This window comes from Odontesthes bonariensis, chromosome 11, assembly GCF_027942865.1.
Source record: "Odontesthes bonariensis isolate fOdoBon6 chromosome 11, fOdoBon6.hap1, whole genome shotgun sequence".
NCBI lineage: Eukaryota > Metazoa > Chordata > Actinopteri > Atheriniformes > Atherinopsidae > Odontesthes > Odontesthes bonariensis.
In genome coordinates, this window is record NC_134516.1 from 30,900,270 (window position 1) to 30,912,862 (window position 12,593).

At 41.0% G+C, this 12,593-nt stretch overlaps 1 protein-coding gene and 8 non-coding genes across 9 annotated transcripts in view; 1 reads left to right on the forward strand and 8 right to left on the reverse strand.

Annotated features, from left to right (window-relative positions):
* LOC142391905 (NLR family CARD domain-containing protein 3-like) overlaps nucleotides 1-12,593 on the forward strand; it is a 418,516-nt gene that overhangs the window by 121,609 nt on the left and 284,314 nt on the right. The window lies entirely within an intron of this gene.
* On the reverse strand, nucleotides 4,009-4,082 carry trnat-agu (transfer RNA threonine (anticodon AGU)). Its single transcript has one exon. It is a non-coding gene; the product is annotated as a tRNA-Thr (tRNA).
* trnat-ugu (transfer RNA threonine (anticodon UGU)) lies at nucleotides 5,707-5,780 on the reverse strand. The gene has a single exon. It is a non-coding gene; the product is annotated as a tRNA-Thr (tRNA).
* trnat-agu (transfer RNA threonine (anticodon AGU)) lies at nucleotides 6,400-6,473 on the reverse strand. The gene has a single exon. It is a non-coding gene; the product is annotated as a tRNA-Thr (tRNA).
* On the reverse strand, nucleotides 6,735-6,808 carry trnat-ugu (transfer RNA threonine (anticodon UGU)). Its single transcript has one exon. It is a non-coding gene; the product is annotated as a tRNA-Thr (tRNA).
* On the reverse strand, nucleotides 11,007-11,080 carry trnat-ugu (transfer RNA threonine (anticodon UGU)). The gene has a single exon. It is a non-coding gene; the product is annotated as a tRNA-Thr (tRNA).
* trnat-agu (transfer RNA threonine (anticodon AGU)) lies at nucleotides 11,385-11,458 on the reverse strand. The gene has a single exon. It is a non-coding gene; the product is annotated as a tRNA-Thr (tRNA).
* Nucleotides 11,720-11,793, reverse strand: trnat-agu (transfer RNA threonine (anticodon AGU)). Its single transcript has one exon. It is a non-coding gene; the product is annotated as a tRNA-Thr (tRNA).
* trnat-ugu (transfer RNA threonine (anticodon UGU)) lies at nucleotides 12,413-12,486 on the reverse strand. The gene has a single exon. It is a non-coding gene; the product is annotated as a tRNA-Thr (tRNA).

Consider the following 12,593-nt stretch of genomic DNA (forward strand, 5'->3'; position numbering starts at 1 on the left):
GGGGTCGTCAGGTGTTTCCGGAATAACAAACAGTTTTTGACCGCTGTGCAGCATCACTTTGTGCTCCGTGCGGATGTAACCATGAGATATGTGATTTAGAGCATGAGATGCAAATTAAATGGAGTTGTTTGCATCAAAACTCAAAGACAACAGGATTCTTATTCATCCGTCATGGTATGGTCCAAGCGCGTCAACAAGGTTTTAATATGGAAACACCTCAGTGGCTTAAAGCATTGGCTTAGCATCTACATTTGCCTTTTTAGAATATCATTTTCCCATTTCCTATTGATACTGTAGTGTATAGATCTTTTTTTTAACTGTTTCCCACCATTCTAATGGGGCGTGTCCTCGGTCAGCTTCTTCAATTACATTATCTAGGTAATTATTCTTAATGTTCAGATACTTTTCATCCTCTAATAAATTATATTATTGAAACACCATATACGCTCTTTTTTTTACTTTACAAGTTCTATATTGTCACATACATTTACTTAAAATATCATGATCACTATGCAGTCGAGCACATGTACTATTTACTGTAAACTTTTAAACTCCAGTACTACATGATGTTGAACATGTAATTATATAACAGGGGTAATGTCTGGCAAATTAAATGTAAGCATGAGTCAATGACTTGACCTTATTCTGTACTTGGATCAAGATAAACTAAGTATTAGTACTTTGTGGCAGAAAGAAGTAAAAAATATACTAAGATAGAAGTATAAGCTTTAGTATTAAAATATAAGTGTAAGTCTTAGTATTAATGTAATAACTCTGTCAATATCTTCATTTTCCTATAGATGCAAGTATCATTTACTCATAAAATGCACTGAATAAGGTTTTTTAATATTCATCTCACAGGGGCGCCCCAAAGAAAGTGTGAAATGAAGCAAAGGAATGGAAGAGGACACAAGGAAACCACAGCTGCTCTTGAAAGTGATGAAAAGAGGTAAGCTCCATGGTATGCAAAATCTATTAAGTGCCTGATTGTTTCAGGTTTTACATATGAATAGGCTATTTCATTCTCCATTCATGTGGTCGGTTCCAGACGACCAACGGATGGTCGGTGTGTTGGTGACACAACTGGGACTTCAACGACTCTGAAGTATGAATGTTAAAACCAACAGCTTCTAAGCCTTGAACGCCCCACCAGGGGATTTAGCATTTGAATAGCTCATTCAGAAGAAAGCTGAAACATCTTCCAAAACCAAGCAGTCAATTACCTTCTATTCAAGCACACAAGGTATCAATGGCCTATGACTGAGGATTTTGAACAGAATACATGTAACCTGGTACAATGAGTGTTCACACAAAGACAGTAAAGTATCTCATCTCACATCATGAAAAACAGCAGCACATCGTCAGGATGCCCGCTTCATGTAACTTGCCTTTCTGTCAAAAGCAAAAAATGATGGAACTCATGAAGTGCTCAGATAGTTGTGGGGTCCTTATGCATCACTGCAGTTTTACCTGTGCATGTATATATGGTGCCGCATGTGAAGTCTTTACACTTAAGTTGTTTGCAAAGGGTATTTAATATAAAGTCTGATCTACTTTAAAATGAAAGTATATGATTACAATAAATTATGAATAAGATCAGATTATATGTGATGCCACATGTGATTGTCATTGTCAGATATCACTTTAGGATCCATTCGGTCGTGTTGTTTGGTTTCACAATCTTTTTAAAATTGTAGTGATGAATGTGGAAGTGACACTGATATTTTTCAGTGAGGAAAAGTGGAATAATGTTTAATGTCCTGTATTTGTGTCACTTACAGTGTTAGCCCGATTCTTTATATTGGAAGCCCAAGAACCAGTTGGAGCAGTCTTAAGTTAAACAAAGCATTTATTGGAGGTCACAGGTTAAGTATCAGCGCTGGATTTGGAGAGACAGAGCTCTCGCATGAAATCCGTCCGACCAAGTCCCGAGATCTGGAAACATTTCATATTTATGTTCACCCTTATCTCAGAGGTTGTACCTACATTTGACGACGCATCATTGAATATTTACTCATGCTGTGAGCAGGCCATCCACCATCTTCGTCATGTTCTTTGGATGTGATAAGCGATGTGTGTGCGTGTTGTTTCAGGCGTGCATCTACTGCACCAGACCTATCTGTCCTAAGAGACGCTTTATCTGACCCAGTTATTTTATCCCGCTACGTCATCTTAAAGTGTTGGACATACATTTGCGTTGTATGAGCAGAGTGTACCGTACAAACTAGGAAAATAGTTTATCTAGAGAACTACATAATATGAATACATAAAGTCTAAGAATAAAGCCAATTTATAACACTGGGGTTGATTTTGTTCAGAATCAGAATCAGAATTCGTTTTATTGCCATTGTTAGTGAACAGTGTTCACTAACTAGGAATTTGCTGCGGCGTAAGGTGCAAACATGTAACATAGGATATAATAATAAAAAATAAAGAATAAAAATATATTAATATAAAATATACAAGGTGTGTACAACAATACACAGTATCCAATATACAGAGCAACAACAGTACAGCTTCATTAGTGCAGTTTTAATGATGGTAAAGTGACTGGGCAGGTTATGAGGTGATTATGAAGTGTTCATAAGTCCAACTGCAAGGGGGAAAAAACTGTTTTTGTGACGGGAGGTTCTGGTCCGAACGGACCGAAGCCTCCTGCCCGAGGGGAGCGGTGCAAATAGAGAAGGGTCAGCTGTGATCCGACCTGCTCGCCCCATAGTCCTGGAGACGTGCAGGTCATGGATAGATGGGAGGCTGCAGCCGATCAGCTTCTCAGCGGAGCGCACAGCTCGCTGCAGTCTGTCTGTCCCTGTCGGAACTGACCCTCTACTGAGCAAAATTCAGACTGAAGCCTGCTCGGAATCGTGCAAGGTTTGTGAAACTGTACTCTGTGAAATGCGCAGCGCAAAGGAAAAGTCGGCGGTTGTATGTACTGGGGATGCTGTTAAAAATAAATAAAAGCCATTGATCGCGAACATTGCTTTCCGGGGGAAGAACATGTAACGATCGTAGTCCGCTTTCACAGCCTTGGAAGGCACACCTGTTCCTGTTTCTCGCCGAAGGGGCGTGTCTGAAACGGAGTGGCTGTGGATTTGGGTGTGGGGGGGGCGATTGCTGAAAAAGTGACATCACTTTTGCTCAAAAACAGATTGGCACTTTTTCTGGGATCAATTCAAAAAAGGGGAGTACTTGAAACAGAGGTTCTGACACTTGCTGGCGCTTCGTGTGTACTCCCCACAGCGGGGAGACTCAGAACTAACACCAAAAACGTGAAAAAGATGATTTTGATTCTCTATCCCCTTTAACAAAATTTTGGAGCGTCCTCCTTTCCAAATAATATGTTCTGTTTCTTGTGAAAATATAATTTGCCATTAAGACGCCCATCCCCATATATTCTGTAGTCTGTGCTTACTTTTTAGGACCTGGAGTTATGCCAGCGTTAATTATGCAAATGAGGTGATGTCATCATTTGTGTGCTAATAGTTGAGATTTTACGGATATTTATGAATTTTATTAAGTCTTTATTTAAACTTTATTAAGACAACTCTTGATCACGACAATGGATCCAAAATAATGTGAAAAAATTGTTCAATACAAGCTCAAAGGCATGTATCCAGCTCTTTCACACAGGAGAGACAAACTTCTCCTTCGACTAAATCTCCTCGTGGTAATTAAGCTGACTCCAGTGCAAGTTTTTCTGTGTTCTTATCTTGCCTTTGTTTCCCAATGTTCGCCTCCCCATTCCCTGTGCTCTAGTTTCCTCGTGCCGGTGTTGTGGCAAAAAGTGATTGTCTGTCAGAATCTGATTTGCCGCTGCGGGAGCGCACACAGCAGCCCGTTAAGCGCCCAGTAGCGCAAAACCATCTGCTTTTCTCTGGATTAAGAGGTCATAATATGCAGATACACACAACTGCATTAAAATGTAGACCTAATTATAGCTTCGAAAGTTTGAAGTTTATCACGTGAAGACAGTTACTTGATAAGTCATAGCTAGCTCTGAAGGACCACAGGCACTGCTGGGATTTGAACCCAGGATCTCCTGTTTACTAGACAGGCACTTTGACCAACTAAGCCACAGCACCACATGGTTCATAAAACTGATGAAAGAATAAAGAGCAGGAACTGGATCCACCTCAGGAAGTGGTTTTTGTGATTTATTTCCACTATTCATGTGATCTCTGCATAAATCAGGGCTTGATGTTATTCAAATAATCTCTATATGTGAAAACATTGGATTAAGTCCCAGTTCAATCTTTTGTACCTCAAGAATAGTTAAAGGAGAACTGCGGTATTTTCAACATTAAGCCTCATTTATGAGTCGTCTGCAATGTTTTAGAACCCCCCTCACCGTTTTTTTTAATTTTACTGCTGTCTCCGGTATTTGCCTAATTTTGATTCTTCTCAACCTGCTTCAGAATGGCAAGCATGGTGCATGTCCTAAGAGGTCCATAAAAGCACACATAAACGTCCGTTTTCAAAATCATCAACTCACCGGAGTGGTTACTGGTGTACACTGGTAATCCATATCAAATTTCGTTGCGAAAAGTTGCTTCTGTCGTGTTTTATTTGGCAGCTCGTTCATGCTCGCACTATTTTCTTAGCGGTGGCGGAGTAATATCAATGAACATCCAGTACAAAATGTCAAATAAAACACGACAGAAGCAACTTTTCGCAACGAAATTTGATATGGATTACCAGTGCACACCAGTAACCACTCCGGTGAGTTGATGATTTTGAAAACGGACGTTTCAAAATTAGGCAAATACCGGAGACAGCAGTAAAATAAAAAAAAACGGTGAGGGGGGTTCTTTTTTTTTTTTTTTCCCTTGTCCTGTCCAGCATTATGGCAGCAGAATTGTAATCTGAATACCGTTTATGCTAAACACATTTGCTATGCCAAGGGAAGCTTTATGAATGTAAAGCTCCCCTTGATGCCCATCAACTCCTCATTTTTATTTATTTATTTTTGTTACAATATTTAACATGATATGATAATAGTGCCGAACCGGACCGGGGGACAGAGAGAGAGGGAGAGCAAAGAAGAGAAAAAAAGAACAGAAACATGAAGAGACAAACATAAAAAACAATTAAAAATCCGACAACCAGCTGCTACACCTGTAAAAACAAAACTGAAGACGATTCACGGCTTTTGTGGGGAATCCAACCTGAGAAGCACCAGGAGCACCTGTAAGCAGACAAGCAGAGAACAAACACACAAACAAAAAAAAACAAAAAACACAAGCAGCAGCAATCTCATATAATACACAGGTGACCTTAAACCACAGGACAGCACAACAACTGCTTAGTGAGCATAGTGAGCATGCTACTGGGCTAATTAAAGCCTGGTTTATAGTCGGTAACGCAAGACGCAAAGCAAGACGCAAGAAGAAACGCAAGCCCTTGCGCGGTTGCAAGCCCCCCCTTGCGTGCTTGCCTGTGTCACCTCAATTTTCTAAACTTCACAGCATCAGGCAGAGCCCCCAGAGGCGGCAGCCTACCAGCCCCGCCAGGTCCCCGCCACCCAGGGCGGTTCTAAAACATTGCAGACGACTCATAAATGAGGCTTAATGTTGAAAATACCGCAGTTCTCCTTTAAAGCCATGAGATGAAGTGCCTCGAAGTACAGACTGTTTTGGAAGTCCAGCACTCCTGAAGCACTGCTGTAAGCAGTTATGGCACCATGTTGATGTACATAATAACACCTTAAGGCACTGCTGGGATTTGAACCCAGGATCTCCTGTTTACAAGACAGGCACTTTGACCAACTAAGCCACAGCGCCACACGGTTCATAAAACTGATGAAAGAATAAAGAGCAGGAACTGGATCCACCTCAGAAAATGTTTTTTGTGATTCTGTACCTCAAGAATAGTTAAAGTCATGAGTAGAAGTGCCTCCAATTGGTTCAAAACTTCATCATATTTTGCAGATATTGTTGGGTTTTCAACTCAGACCCTGGTGTTCATGAGGAAGTCACTTTCACCAGTTACAGCCAGATCTCATGAAGCAGTGTACTTATTACACGCCAAGTCATTTACTGTGTTTTTACAAGGCTTTTTTATGCTTTTGCGTATTATTTTCCGCTACATATTTCAAGGAAATGGCGTCCTGCCCTCAGCTTTTACTCTAACTCTGACTATTTCACGGTTTGTACGTTCATTTTGATGTTATGTAGTGTAACAGGAGGAGAACCTCCACCGTACTGTACCCTAACCAATTGACTTGTTGTGTGAACGGAGGAAAATTACACTCTGAAAGTATAAAATAGGCATAAATGAGACTTTAAAAGCTGTGTGCTATTTATACGCACTTTCATTAAGTGGACCAGTGAAAAGGATTTAGTAGAAAGCTGATAATAAGCTGTCTTATATGCTAAGTCATAGCTTGCTCTGAAGGCCTAAAGGCACTGCTGGGATTTGAACCCAGGATGTCCTGTTTACTAGACAGGCACTTTGACCAACTAAGCCACAGCGCCACATGGGTCATAGAATTGATGAATGAATAAAGAGCAGGAACTGGATCCATTTCAGGAAATGAGCTACAGAGACTTTCCCAAAACTAAATGTGACTTCTAAAAACATTTTTATGAAGTCTGACCAAAGAACAGACTCATAATAACCATGATGCTCATTGAAAGGTCCATCATTTGATGAAGAGCAACAATGCAAAGCATTCAGTAGAACCCTGCTAACTACCAGTTCATCATGCTAAGTCACAGCTAGCTCTGATGGCCCACAGGCACTGGTGGGATTTGAACCCATGATCTCCTGTTTACAAGACAGGCACTTTGACCAACTAAGCCACAGCGCCACATGGTTCATAAAACTGATGAAAGAATAAAGAGCAGGAACTGGATCCACCTCAGGAAGTGGTTTTTGTGATTTATTTCCGAAAATCATGTGATCTCTGCATAAATCAGGGCTTGATGTTATTCAAATTATCTTCATATGTGACCCGCTCTGGCGAAATGAGTCGGAAGTCGCAACGTTCTATTTTGAGGTACGTGAAAAAACAATGGATTAAAACATTTTTTTTTTTAGCTAATTTCAAAGAATAGACATTAAAAAACAATCTCCCAAAGTTGTATAGTCCATATAATTGAGGAAAGGCACGTAAATGACAGTTCAAGTTGACTTGCAAGTTGTATTAAATGCGTTAAAATTTAACAGGTTGAACTTCAGACTCCTCTCCCGTTAACGTCTACCGTTCCTATTACCTCTGAGGATTTCCCTTTAGCTCTGAAACGTCTCTATCGCTGCTAGCTTCATAAAACCAATCAAAATGCTTAAAAATGGACACAAACAGTGACACAAAGGCCCACAATAGGCGGGAAGTCACGTTTCGAGTGACTGGTGAACGCGATTGGTCCAGCCATCACTCCTGTCAAACTAGCTATCTGTGTTGGTGTAGCCTAAACTAATCGTAGAAAGTCTCTCAATATTCGTCATTGTCAAAAAAGTCATCGTCTTATATTACAATATTAGTATCGTGTAGTACTGTAGTATAGTGTAGTGTGTTGATATGTGTTTTTGTTTTGAAATGTCATTCGCTAAAGAAAGTAGAGTCGCGAAAGCTTTAAACTCCCGTGGCGTCCAATTTTAGCTCTGCTGCTGGACAGCAAGACTTGCTAGCGCTAGTTACTGATTTTTTTGGAGCTGAGTTGATATCTTCTGAAGAAGAAAATGACAGCGATGTCAAAGACTCGGATATGGAAAAGGAGCAAGAATTCGCCACTCATGTGGAAGATGACGATGAAGTCATTGAGCAACCTGTGACTGATATTAATGAGGTGACGAGGGCTATGTCGAGCTGTGGAGCAGTGTGTGTGGGCACAAAAATAAATATTTTATAATCATTTGGGCTTCAGTCTGGTTTAAAACCATTTTATATGTGTACAAATAACTTTGGTAAAATTAAGCTTTAAAGGGGATAGAGAATCAAAATCGTCTTTTTCCCGTTTTTGGTGTTAGTTCTGAGTCTCCCCACTGTGGGGAGCACACACGAAGTGCCAGCAAGTTTCATAACCTCTGTTTCAAGTACTCCCCCTTTTTTGAGTATCCCCCATAAGAGTTACAAGCCCATTTTTGTGAAAAAGTGACGTCACTTTTTCAGCAATCGCCCCCCCCCCCCCCCCCCCCCGCACCCAAGTCCACAGCCACTCCGTTTCAGACACGCCCCTTCGGCAAGAAACAGGAACAGGTGTGCCTTCCAAGGCTGTGAAAGCGGACTACGATCGTTACATGTTCTTCCCCCGGAAAGCAATGTTCGCGATCAATGGCTTTTATTTATTTTTAACAGCATCCCCAACCGCCGACTTTTCCTTTGCGCTGCGCATTTCACGGACTACAGTTTCACAAAGCTTGCACGGTTCCGAGCAGCTCAGTAGAAGGTCAGTTCCGACAGGGACAGACAGACTGCAGCGAGCTGTGCGCTCCGCTGAGAAGGTGCTCGGCTGCACGTCTCCAGGACTATGGGGCGAGCAGGTCGGATCACAGCTGACCCTTCTCTATTTGCACCACTCCCCTCGGGCAGGAGGCTTCGGTCCATTCGGACCAGAACCTCCCGTCACAAAAACAGTTTTTTCCCCTTGCAGTTGGACTTATGAACACTTCATAATCACCTCGTAACCTGCCCAGTCACTTTACCATCATTAAAATTGCACTAATGAAGCTGCACTGTTGTTGCTCTGTATATTGGATACTGTGTATTGTTGTACACACCTTGTACATTTTATATTCATACATTTTTATTCTTTATTTTTTATCCTATGTTACATGTTTGAACCTTACGCCGCAGCAAATTCCTAGTTAGTGAACACTGTTCACTAACAATGGCAATAAAACGAATTCTGATTCTTATGAGCTTTCTTTTCAGTCTGTGTAGCTCTGTTTTCAGTGAGAGCAAGGGCAGCCAATCAAGCAACGGCAACCTGCATTTCATAATGAGGTTGCCAGATAAGCTCTGAAACGACGGAAAGAGACGCATTCTAAACCCAGCATAGTAACAGCTGTTTCAGAGAGCCTTTTAGGGAGGTTCTGAGCCATTACAGACCCAACCAATTTTTTTGGGCTACATATCACATCACAGAACAAGGATTAATGCCCCATTCAACCATTCTCTATCACCTTTAAGATAAAGAGTTTATCCCTTTAAATTCACAGGATTTTGAAAGATATCAACAATAAAACGGGCAAAAAACTTTAAACGCGATTTTCTCAGGTTTTCAATCGTAAAAATAGGGTGGAAGTTCATAAATCAAATGGCCATATTTTGAAAACCATCCAACGTATGACTTTGACTATGGTATCATTTTAAAGCTTATTTCCATTCCTTTCTTTTGATACCAAAATCTCAATTTTGACATTTGGGTCACTGTGACTCATTTTGCTGGATCAGGTCACATATGTGAAAACATTGGATATAGTCCCAGTTCAATCTTATGTAACTCAAGAATAGTTAAAGCCATGAGATGAAGTGCCTCCAAGTACAGACTGCTTTGGAAGTCCAGGGCCCTCATTTATCATTCGTGCGTAGAATCCCTTCTAAATCCTGTCGTATGAGTGAAATTTAGAATGTGCCCAAGTACAAAAAAATCGGCATTCATCAAACGTTCTTACACAGGTCGTACGCACACTGGTAGGTAATCTGCAATGATAAATACCACACCTGCCAGTTCACCTTGCGCGGGCACGAGCAGACTAATTTGCATCATGGAACGCCCCCAAGTAACCATATATGGTACCAACATTCCCTTTAAAAGCCAGCGGAACTTGCTTGCTTGCGCTTGACATTTCTGTTCTCATGTGTCTATGCATGAAATATCTTTTAACTTATCTAGACTGTTGCCTGTTTTTAAATTCATTTAAATTATTTTATTTGTTTCTCTTTATATTCTTTTACGCATTTTTAATGCTTCTTGCACTCCTTGCTGCAATGCTTTTATTTTATGTAAAGCACTTTGAACTGTTTGTACATGAAATGTGCTATACAAATAAATTTGATTTGATTTGATATGATTTGATTGACTCAGAGCGCGGATCTCGAAAACACATGAGAAGCAATACAGAATCATACGCGGCGAACAGCACAGCTTTATGCCAATTACGCACACAGGCTCCACACCTCCACACACGCATCGCGTCTGCAATCATAACTCATTAGGGGAAATCACATTTTGCCAATATTTTAGAGACCCCCCAACATTTCCCAAATCATGTTTTCGGGGGGTCTCGATCCCATCCAACACTGTGGGCAGAATTCGGCTGATGGACGGCTGAGAAATGCCGCATCGATCTCCTACCTCGCGCTGAAACGTACCTGTAGCCAAAAAGCCCAGAGTGGACAGCACCTGTATGCACAGGTATGGCTTGCGTGCGCTTAGTTTCTCGCTCGAGAAATGGCCCCAATTCACAGCAGAGGTCGAGCAATATATGTTTTGGAAATCTGAACCTGCTTAGAAGCCACTCACTGCTTTCTGTCAATAAATCTGCACGCTCCCTAAACACGCGCTCACTCCGTAGCGCACGGTTTTCCACGGTGTGCCTTTTATACCCATATCAATTAAACTAGGCTGATTATTGTCAGGTCTTCTGGTGAAACAATTATTGTTACACTCTGAATGAAATGCAATGAACGCCAGGTAGGTCTAATGCACCGTGATTTGGAATTGCATAGGCTACACGGACCCAAATGCCGTCAGACATACTGTAATGCAACAATTGAATGAACATTGTAATATTCCCCTGTGCAGCGATCAACACCATTTGCAGTTTCGTAATTGTACCACTAGGCAATGTGCGTAAGCATGGTCAAAGCTGTGCGTAGATTTAGGCACATTTCTAAGTTCAAGTACACGTTCATAAATCCCACACTTTGCTCAGGAATGATCGCACGCACGCTTTACGCACAGATCTGTTCCTAAGAACGCTTGATAAATGAGGGCCCAGCACTCCTGAAGCACTGCTACAAACAGTTATGGCACCATGTTGATGTACATAATAACACCTTAAGGCACTGCTAGGATTTGAACCCAGGATTTCCTGTTTACAAGACAAGCACTTTGACCAACTAAGCCACAAGGCCACATGGGTCATAAAACTGATGAAAGAATAAAAAGCAGGAACTGGAACCACCTCAGGAAGTGGTTTTTGTGATCTATTTCCGAAATTCATGTGATCTCTGCATAAATCAAGGCTTGATGTTATTCAAATTATCTTCATGTGTGAAAACATTGGATATAGTCGAAGTTCAATCTTATGTAACGCAAGAATAGTTAAAGCCATGAGATGAAGTGCCTCCAAGTACAGACTGTTTTGGAAGTCCAGCACTCCTGAAGCACTGCTGTAAACAGTTATGGCACCATGTTGACGTACAAAATAACACCTTAAGGCACTGCTGGGATTTGAACCCAGGATCTCCTGTTTACTAGACAGGCACTTTGGCCAACTAAGCCACAGCGCCACATGGTTCATAAAACTGATGAAAGAATAAAGAGCAGGAACTGGAACCACCTCAGAAAATGAGCTCCAGAGACTTTCCCAAAACTAAATGTGACTTCTAAAAACATTTTTATGAAGTCTGACCAAAGAACAGACTCATAATAACCATGATGCTCATTGAAAGGTGCATCATTTGATGAAGACCAACAACGCAAAGCATTCAGTAGAACTCTGCTAACTACCAGTTTCTCATGCTAAGTCATAGTTAGCTCTGATGGACCACACGCACTGCTGGGATTTGAACCCAGGATCTCCTGTTTACTAGACAGGCACTTTGACCAACTAAGCCACAGCGCCACATGGTTCATAAAACTGATGAAAGAATAAAGAGCAGGAACTGGATCCACTTCAGGAAGTGGTTTTTGTGATTCTGTACCTCAAGAATAGTTAAAGCCATGAGTAGAAGTGCCTCCAATTGGTTCAAAACTTCATCATATCTTGCAGATATTGTTGGGTTTTCAACTCAGACCCTGCTGTTCATGAGGAAGTCACTTTCACCAGTTACAGCCAGATCTCATGAAGCAGTGTACTTATTACACGCCAAGTCATTTACTGTGTTTTTACAAGGCTTTTTTATGCTTTTGCGTATTATTTTCCGTTACATATTTCAAGGAAATGACGTCCTGCCCTCAGCTTTTACTCTAACTCTGACTATTTCACAGTTTGTACATTCATTTTGATGTTATGTAGTGTGACAGGAGGAGAACCTCCACCGTACTGTACCCTAACCAATTGACTTGTTATGTGAACGGAGGAAAATTACACTCTGAAAGTATAAAATAGGCATAAATGAGACTTTAAAAGCTGTGTGCTATTTATACGCACTTTCATTAAGTGGACCAGTGAAAAGGATTTAGTAGAACCCTGCTAACAACCAGTTTATCATGCTAAATCATAGCTTGCTCTGAAGGACCACAGGCACTGCTGGGATTTGAACCCAGGTTCTCCTGTTTACAAGACAGGCACTTTGACCAACTAAGCCACAGCGCCACATGGTTCATAAAACTGATGAAAGAATAAAGCAAACATTTTGCTTGTAGTTTGTAAGTACTTAAAATCAAAATGACTTTTTAAGATAGCAAGTAAGCATTGTTTCT